Here is a 9,692-nt window from a genome sequence, read left to right on the forward strand (position 1 = left end):
TCCTTACAAGAGTTGCCTTGGTCATGGTGCCTGTTCACAGCAGTAAAACCCTAAGGCAAGTGTCATCTGGCTGTGAGAGTTCTTCGAGTCCCTTGTCAGTGGATGCTATGATTAGCCAGGCCTACTTTTGTGAGGAGCCAGAAACAGAAGAGGGGAGAGGTTTCAGAAGTCTTGTGTGGGATTCCCTACCAAGGCCGTTACCCTAATACCTGAGGAGATGTGTGCCTGCCTGCAGGTGAGGGAGCTGTACCACAGTATCTTACAACTAGGGGTGGAAGACAACCAAGTGTTGGAGTACCCGAGAGCCCCTCAGAAGCGGAGGAAATGAGTTCTAGGCTTTACCTATGTCCTCTGGTGGGCAGAGCCTTCAGTGTGTCACAGCAGGCAGGGAGGTTACAGCTTTTCAGGTTCTGGAGGCTTGAGGGGCTCTAGCTGCCTTTGTGAGATTATACATCATGCCCTCGTGTTTTGCTTTTGTGGCAAAGCATCACTGGGCTCTTTTTTTCCCCTCTTGCCTGAATGTGTCCTCAGTTTTTTTCCCCTTATGGGTGTGCGGCAGCTTACGTGGATGTACGTGGACATTACAGGATCAATCAAAAGGATTGCCATTTATGTAGCCGTGGCTGCTGCGGTGATATATTTGCACCTCTTGGTTCTTTAAGCCCTAGAGGGCAGGAGTCCTCTCTACTTTACTGATGTACAACTGAGTTTTAGAAGCCCTAAACTATCCTCCTCCACCTTTGGTGATGTAATTTAAAGGTGCATACTAACACAGCTTAGTAAACACCCCCTGACGTGGGGCTGCCTGAGTGTGAACTCTTGATCTTTTAAGATGGCTTTTACTGTCCGGGCTTGTGATGACATCATTGTTTATACACACAAGAGAGGGTTCCACCTATCCATGGGCTGGGCCCCGCTTTGGAATGACGGCCCCGCTGTGAGCCAGGGGCTTCTCAATTTCCCCTCCTCTGGGCGATTCATCAGGGATCTGGTGGTGCTGTGTGAGCCCAGCAGGGATGAATCCTGCCAAGGAGCATGGTTTGGGTCTGCATAGTCACAGTGGGGACTCTCCACCTTGAGGGACCATAGTCATCTGGGACAGCTGGTTAAGCCTTTGATGGAGTCCTGGAAAACCATTGAATGGGACAGCTACTGTAATGAAATGGGACAAGGTGACCCTTCTAAGACTTGGCTCTTTCTCCTCTGCTTAGCCCTGTCCTGCCATGTGAATCTGCCTCGTTCTCTGTTGAATGAGGGGGTTACTTCCTGACAAGTCTGTGCCCTTACAGCTTCTGTGGGGCCACTGAGATATCTGAGAGGTCTGAGAGATCTTAAATGTAAGAGGATTTCAGATGCCTTTTGATGGCTCTTAGAAGATGTCATTCATATCCTTCCTCTGTGACCGTGTGCCGTGTCCACAGCATCCACTGACGATTAGAGTTTCTGTGAAAAGCATCGAGTTCTTGCTCCATCTATGAGTCTTGAGGGTGAGGACCGGACCTCGGATCCCCCTGATGGCAAAAATACCATCTTAGTTGCACCAGCATGGGATTGTACGAATCTGTTTCTAGTCTCCAAACCTGGTTGGATGTGTTTGTAGGTCTAGGCTGATCAAAGGAGACTAGAACCATAGGGAATCAGTGTGATGTTCTTTTAATGGTCTTTATCTCAATGGCCTACTGATTGATGAGCGAGCAAGAAAGCAATGGACTTTCTTCAATGGCTTGGGTACTTGAAACTGAGTTGCTTCTATTTCCAGTCTCCATATGGCTAGAAGAGGGCTTCAGGGGGCTGGAGAGATGGTTCATTGGTTAAGAGCACTGACTGCTCTTCCAGAGGTCCTGTGTTCGATTCCTAGCAACCACATGGTGGCTCACAACCATCTGTAACGGGGTCCGATCCCCTCTTCTGGTGTGTCTGAAGACAGCATCAGTATACTCATATACATAAAATAAATAATTTATTGTCCAAATGGTCAGCCCTAAAAACATGTAAGTAACATTACATGGACTCACTAGGTTATATGTTAGTATATATGTATGTGTACATATGCGTATAATAGGCATATGCAATAATAGTGAAAAAAGAGGTCACCAATTTAAAGGACAGTGCAGAAGGCTCTATGGGAGGGTTTGGAGAGATGACTCACGGCACGTCAGCTGGCTGGGTGCACTGAGCATTGGTTCCAAAGCCAAGGCTCCTGCAGGCACAGGGAGGGAAAAGAAGGGAGGCATGTATTTAAATAATAATTTAAAGATGGCCTCAGTAGTCCTATCGCTATCGCACTGGGTCCAGCAGTCCAGGTTGAGGCTCTCCATCCCAGCATCCCTAGCAGAGGGTCCTTGCCTTACTCTGGCTGGACTGGCTCTGGTCACAGGTCTTCCTCTGAATGAATTTGGCTGGAGGAAACTTTATGTTAAATGGGGCGTGTGCTTCATCTTCTATGGATAGACAGTGTGGGAGAGACAGAGCCATCACTGGGAGAAGGGAAAAGGATGTGGGAAGGAACAGGCGGTGCACTCCTCATAGAACTCATGGCAGAAAATGGTCTTTCTGTTAGCTCATCCACTCCGGGTTGCTTCAGGTTGAAGAGGTGTTTCCCTCGTCTGTTTGAGTTGCTGTGGCCTGTATGTGACATCTCACACTGTGCATATGCGTGTTTGTGTGTGTAGTTGTGCCCAGTGCTGCACAGATGTCAGTGCCTGGCCTGACTGGGGGTTGGCTGTTGGTTCTGTAGTGCTACCTCATGTAAAATATCTTTGACTCCACATGAGCCACTCACGGCACACCGAGGGCATCTGTTCCTAAGGTCCTGATGAGAAAGCCAAAGCCCAGAGTGACAAAGGCTCTTCCCTCAAAGTACAGACATTGGTAGGTATCAGCTCCCTACCTGTCTGAAACAGATATACTGGCCAACAGCTGGCGCTCTCTTCCTGGAGCCCCACCCTACTCCTCAGTGCCACCTTTGCTTCAGAAGACATTTAGAGCTACAGAGACAGGAGATCCAGGCAGGAGGCTAGAGAACTCATCACGGGATCCCAAGCAGCAGAATGATACCCGATGGGACAGTTCAGTCTCTAGACATACCTTAAGCCATCTTGCCTTCAGGTGCCCCACCTGGAGTCTGTGGTGGGCTTCTGGATTCCAGCTTGAGAGCTCTTGGGTATGTTGAACAGTCTTTACATTTCTCCTCTCTGAGCTGAGTGATTAGGTTCTCCATGAAGCTATTATCTGCGTGTCTTGGGAATGCCTGTTTCTCACACATGCAGCCCTTCCAGGAAGCCCAAGCCCGGGGGAAGAAGCAGACAGGCTCTCCACCAGGGCAGATACCAATCATTTTTACAATTGTTTGCAGCAGAAGAGGAAACATGAGCTTAACAGTTCTGTTGTGGATGGATTTGAGGGAGAAGCGCGAATGAATTGTCAGCAGGATGGTCTCGGCTTTTATCCTGGGATTTGCTGCCGGGGCCCCTGAGATCTGGCTTCCCTGTGTGGAGCCCCAGGATTTATACACATTCTGCAGGCGGGGGCTCATTGTGCAGAGTGGCCTGGGGCTGGGCTGGCCTCCAAGGAAGAGAACCTGGCAGGTGTGGCTAGGAGGGGAGGGGAGGGGAATCCTAGCAGCTCTGGGCTTCCTTCCTAGAAGCCCTGAACTTGGGGGTTCTGACCCTAGTGGGCACCTAGGGCTTCCTGGGTGGGTCTAAGGCTCCCTGATGTTTTTGAAAGCCTAAGACAGCAGTTACCAGGAACAGAAATCTTTTCAGCCTCCCACTAGGAAAAGAAAAAAAAAAAGCCTGAACTCAGAAATCCATTTGCTGGAAGTTTGAAGCCATCCAGCTGCAGGCTGGCGGCCTGGGTGGTCGGGTGGGTGGGGCGGGTGTCCCTGAGTGGAAGGAGAGTGGAGCATGGGGCAGAGGGGAGGAGAGTGGGGGTTGGACTGAACAGTGGCAGTGGACGTGGCATCTGATAGACCCATGTCCCAGTCTTGAGCCTACTGCAAGCCAACTGTAGGATCTTGGGCAAGTTCTTAGCCTTTCCTTGGACCTCAGTTTATTTATCTGTAAAATGAGCTAATACTTGCTAGGTTAGTCAAGGAACTAAATGAAACCGTGTAAAGCCCTTGGCAGAGGTGGGTGCTCCTGTTGTTCTCCCACAGACAGCCCCCAGATGTTTGCCTCTGATCTAGGCAGATGCAGTTTCAGGCAAATTCCTAGCCCCTCCCCCATTTTTCCTGGTGCATGTTTATTTTTAATGGACATGTAACATTTGCATGTATTTATAGGGCTATAGTGTGATAATTAAATGTGTTTACAGTGTGTAAAGATCAAGTCGGGGTAATTATCACTTCTGCTGCTTCGTGACTCATCGTTTCTGGGTGTTGGGTAGCCTCAGAGTCATCTCATCTCTTTGAAATCCACCACAAATGCCTATGAGCTAGAGTCGCCCTACTGTGTGTAGATAGCTCCCTCTGCTTAACTGCACTTTGGTGTCTGTGGTCTCACCTCCCTCTACCTCTTCCTCCATCTCTCCTACCTTCTACCCTTCTCCATCTCTGGAGACCATTGTTTTACTGGTCTGAAAACTTTTTAGCTTCAAGAGAATGAGAACTATGTACTATGTATCTTTTTTTGTGTGTCTTGCTTCAGTCAGTGCAATGCTTGTTATTCTATTCACAAAGGGCCTGGTAATAAGATTTCTTCTCCTCTAAAGGTGGGCTAACATTTTGCCTGCCTCTACCCATTTTCGACACCCATCAGCTGAGGCACACTTTGGTCAATACTGTCTTCTTAGCTTCGCTTCTTCGAGTCTGTTCCTAGAACTCTGGATCCATTATTAATACGAGTGCAGACAATAGCACTTCAAAACAATTTCCTGCTTTGTAGATGTCAGCCACACCTCAGGGGAGAAAGGCCCCTCCATGCTGGGTGTGCTCCTGGGTCACCCAGGAGGTGCTTTCCTCAACACGCTACCTGGGCTGTAAAAGGTCGACAGGTGTGAGGGAGAATCGGAAATTGTGGCCCAGGGTGATTTCCCATCCCCCACCCTAATAAGAGAAAATTAAAGTAAAAGAAATTAAAGGAACAAATGTCACCAGTGAGCACCTTGGTGTGTATGTGGTCTTGATGTTTTTAGATATCTGACACGCCTATTACTTTCTTTGCCCATTCCTCTTTACCATCTTGGAGAAGATGGTCAATTATTTAGGAAAACTAAATGGCTTCCTGCATGGAGAGCAAAGTGACAGGACAGAGACTCAAGCACAAGCTGATGTTTCAACCACTTCCTTGTCCGACCCTCTCCCAAATCAGTTCTGTTCTACTACGACTGGGGGGCCAGTTAGGTGGTGGGTATCCCTCTGAGGACCCTATAGATTCCGCTGGGGACGGAAGCCTCAGTGTTCTCAGAATGGTGCCAGGATTTGGCTTTGACACACTTGCTTCCACAAGATCTGGGCATTTCCTGACCGAAGTCTCTTATACCTGTGGCCTCCTAGCTCCTGGGCAGGCCCTGAAGGCTCAGGTTTTTGGGGAGCTGTTACTGACTTTCCTCTTCCTAGGTCCCACCCTGCCCCACCCTGCTTGGGGGTGGGGTTCTTTAGAGGGTATGAGGTTGGGCTGGTCACTCATGGTAATGAGCCTGGGTTTGTAGACTGTTAGAGATAATGCCTCGCTGTAATATCCCCCTTCCCTGGTGGGCCTCCTCTTCAGTAGCTCTTACGGCTGCAATATTGCTTTAACTGGTCACCTGGTGCCTAGCCATCCCAGTATAGACTGTGTCAGTACCTGGCTAGTCTGGGTTTGTTGAGTACAGTTCCCTCAGAGCTTTTGCTTACTTATTAATGTGCACAAATTGTGAGCCTTCCCTTTTCTCCCGGGACCTGGGTGTATCACTGCCCTCCTAGAGTTGACAGCATAGTGGCATATTCTGCCAGTGGCTCACAGACTAGCACGAGGAGGGATGGTGACTAATTAGGGACTGAGTGATCTTCTAGTGAGGACCTGGGCACTGGCCCTCAGGAGCTGAGGGCTCCCCTGGGTGGTTGGCAGCAGGATTCTTGTGCTCCCATCATGAAGGTGGTCAGGACCTGAGCTCTGCTCTCTGCTGAAAAGGGCTGGCGGGGAGCCCAGGGCTCACTCGCCCAACCTGTTGGGGCTTCAGATTTGTTCCATCTGAGCAGTCAATTAATTAGTAACTGGAGCTACCCATCATCCCCAGCTCTGGCGGGGACTGCCAGGTTGCCCCTCCTTTCTCGTTTCCATTCGCTCAAATTGAGCAGCCCGCTTCTGTGATATCATTTGAAAAATGGCCAAGAAGCAATTAATGCACTGTTTGCTGACAAGGATATGCTGCTGTTGCAGGAGCAGGGCGGGCTATGGGAAGGCAGGCAGCATGGGGAGAGGAGAGGGGAGAGCAAACATAGGTGCGGATGGAGGTGATGCTCCTGGGTTTTGCAAGTGCCAACACTGAGCAGAAGCCCTCTCTCTGTGACCACCTCCTCCCCTCCCTGACCCTGTGATCTGAGGAAGACTCTGGAATGGAATGGGTTTCTTTTGGCCCTAAGGATGATCATTCTGGTGACATCTGTCAGTTACGCCAAGCCCTTATATCGACCCTGCCCAGTGTGTTGGGTCCATGACTTCCATGGGTCCACTTGACAGGCACGTAGGCTAAGGTTCTAGAAATGCCAGCCCTGGCCTGGTGACTGAGGTTGCACATGCCGGGTGTGATGGGAGCCACTGGAAAAGCCTGCCTGTTCAGGCAGGTGCTCAGCAGGGAAGGGAAGGGAAGGGTCAGCCTCCTGGGCCCACCGCCAGGTCATGGTGACTTGTGTGGGGATGTAGGGCTTAATAAATTGTAGCATTGTGTCACCCTGGCTGCCTCTGGAGGGTGGGCAGAACACATCAGCTGGGGTGGGCTGACACAGCTCAGTGCGGGAAGCAGAGGCCCTTCTTAGGGTGAGGGGGTACTTGGCTCTGCTACAAAGGAGCAGGGTTCCTTCTCCCCCTGACAAAGTCCTGGAGATGGATTCCTATCGAAGCTCCTATAGAAATGTGGCTGGACCACGGGAGCCCACACCAGCCCCTCTCTCTGTACCTGGGGGCCCTGGGTTTCCTTTTCTTTACCTTCTGAACAGCTTGTGGGGCCATTCCTGGGAGTCCTTCTGACTCATCCCAGGTGTACATATGTACAGAAATTAGTCACCAGAGACCATCCCCAAGACCACGGGGCAGCCTGTCACAGGCACCATGAGGGCACCATCCTATGCTGGCGTGTCTTCCAGACATGAAACACTGGTCTTTATGGGCATACGTTGCTCACCATGAAGTACCGTGGTGGGGCTGGTGGCCCAGCCTGCTGCCTCACTACATGATCTCATAGACCTCCGAGAAGGAGAAAGCAAGCTGTGGCCTCCGTCAGCTTGTCAGGAAGACTCAGAGATCCTTGAACTGGAAACGCCAGCCTTTCCCCTACAGTCACATCCTGTGCCAGGCACAGGGCTGGGCCCAGGGGTCAAGGAGACGAGCATTGTACATGGCTGCTGAGGGCAGTGTGGGAAGAGTCTAACATAGATAGATGTGGGTAAGAAAAACACTGTCCCCAAAGCAGCTTTGCTTATTGATTTCTTTACAGCGATACAGCGGCAAGGGGAAGGTGCTGTGGGGTGCATAGTAAAAAGGGGCAGACCCTGACCACGGGGTCCCCCATCTGTGGCCATGCCGCATCACCTCCCAGAGATGAGCTATTCATGTAAAGAGGGTTCTGTACTCATGATGAATCCTACCTCCCAGGTCCTGCCTTCCTACAGTAACGCTCTCTCCCTTGTCCATTGGGCGCATCTTGGTACCCTCTCCAGAACAGCTTGTATGCAGTCATGCTGTCCTTTTTTTGGAGCTGATTGGGCTTCCATTATGTAGACAAACATACATACATACATACATATATACATACTACATATGTATATTTTCCTGTTTTGATCAGCGTTGTGTTGGTGGGCAAAGCAATTTCTTCCTGCCTTTTGCTGTAACAAGAAATGATGGGGCACAAATATTTGTCTTGCTGAATACATATGTATACCTGGGAGAAGTTCCGGAAGTTGACTTGCTGATCAAAGTGCACACAAGTTTTACAACTTGACAGACACTGTCATATTGGTCTGTCAAGGGGATTGGATTGTCATATTTTCCTGTCAAAGGGGCTGGAGTATCTTCCGCTCTTAGGGTCACGTTAAACACTTATTTCTCCACACTTTCACCTACACCAGTGGTATCAGACATGCCGATCGTCAGATCTTCATCACCCTGATGGGGCGAGAGAGTTGTCTCGAGGCGGTTTTGCTTTGCATTGATTGATTTGGTTACAAGTGGTAAAGGCCTTCTCTGTGTGGCATAGCCATGTGCAGTTCTCAAAGAGGGTTTAGGTGAGCGCTGTGTGATTGGCTGGCATGCTCTCCCTTGAAGACAGGCTCCCGCCAGAGCATCTCAGTTGCACCTTCCAGCTGGGAAAGAAGTGAAAGGAGACCAAGGGCTGTGAGGAGCAGACATCTGTGATATCACATCTCCGTTGTGATGGAGAACAGCTTACACCGAGGGAAGGTAGGTAGATATGGATGTGTTTGTGTGTGTATGCGCATACCTGTGGTACGTCTGTGGTGTGTATGTATGTGGTGGGTTGTGTGTATGTGATGGGTTATGTGCGGTAGATGTGCGTGCGCATGTGCGCATTTCTCATGCTTGGTCTGGTAGGCAGCTCATTTGGAGGAGAAAGAGACACGTCACGGTGTCTCTCAGTGTTTTCCTGACCTTGGGGCAAGTACAAGAATATCGGCTGCGAATCGTACTCCAGGTTGAGCTGCTAGGCTCTAGCCATCCTTGTGGTCCATAGATTCCTAAGCTGTGGTACTTTAAGACAGGAATCTCCCAGGCATCCCAGTCTGATGCTTGGACCTGATACCCTGCCCCTGTGAACCTCTCATGAAAGCCTGTCTCTTCTCTCCATGCCATTCCTTCTCCTCAGTCCCTCGTCCCACAACCAAGGGCAGCTTTGGCTTGCTACCCCAAGACTTCTGCCTGAGCTCTCTCTCTTCCAATGCTTCTGTCTTGACCGTTATGGCTGCCTCAGCTAACTTTGCCTCTTGGTGACAATTATGGGTTAGATTCTTCTATCTGGAAGCTTCCATGGATAAAGACAAAGCAAAGTACAATGGCAATCACCCCTATAGTTGCAGATCCCTGCTTCCTGCTCTGGTTTCCAGATTCAATCTCCATTCCAATCTGTTGGCTCGGGCAGACAGTACTTTATGAACAATGTGGTCTTGGGTATTTACTCCCCTGGCCTGGGGAAGCCTCTTCCTTCTTCCCTCCACTGACCACATACCTTAAGATAGCAGTCAAGGGGTTTGGACAAGGAGCTCGTGTCACACAGGGGTCACTTCAGGGTCAGTACCGAGGGTTCCAGGGACTTGCAATGTTATTGTAGCGACAGTAGTTAACACAAAAGTTAGCGGTTGCAAAGGGATTGAAGGTGTGGGTCTGATGGCGGAGTTGGCTCTCCTGGATACTGACACCGGCTTTCCTCCATGCCCACCTGGGATCTCTGTCCCTCCTGGCTTGCCTCTGGAGCCACAGTTGCTGAAGTACACTGCATATGGCAGGCACTCAGAGGTGAATGATATGAGGAGCGGGAACCATTTA

This window comes from Mus pahari, chromosome 16, assembly GCF_900095145.1.
Source record: "Mus pahari chromosome 16, PAHARI_EIJ_v1.1, whole genome shotgun sequence".
NCBI classification, from domain to species: Eukaryota; Metazoa; Chordata; class Mammalia; order Rodentia; family Muridae; genus Mus; species Mus pahari.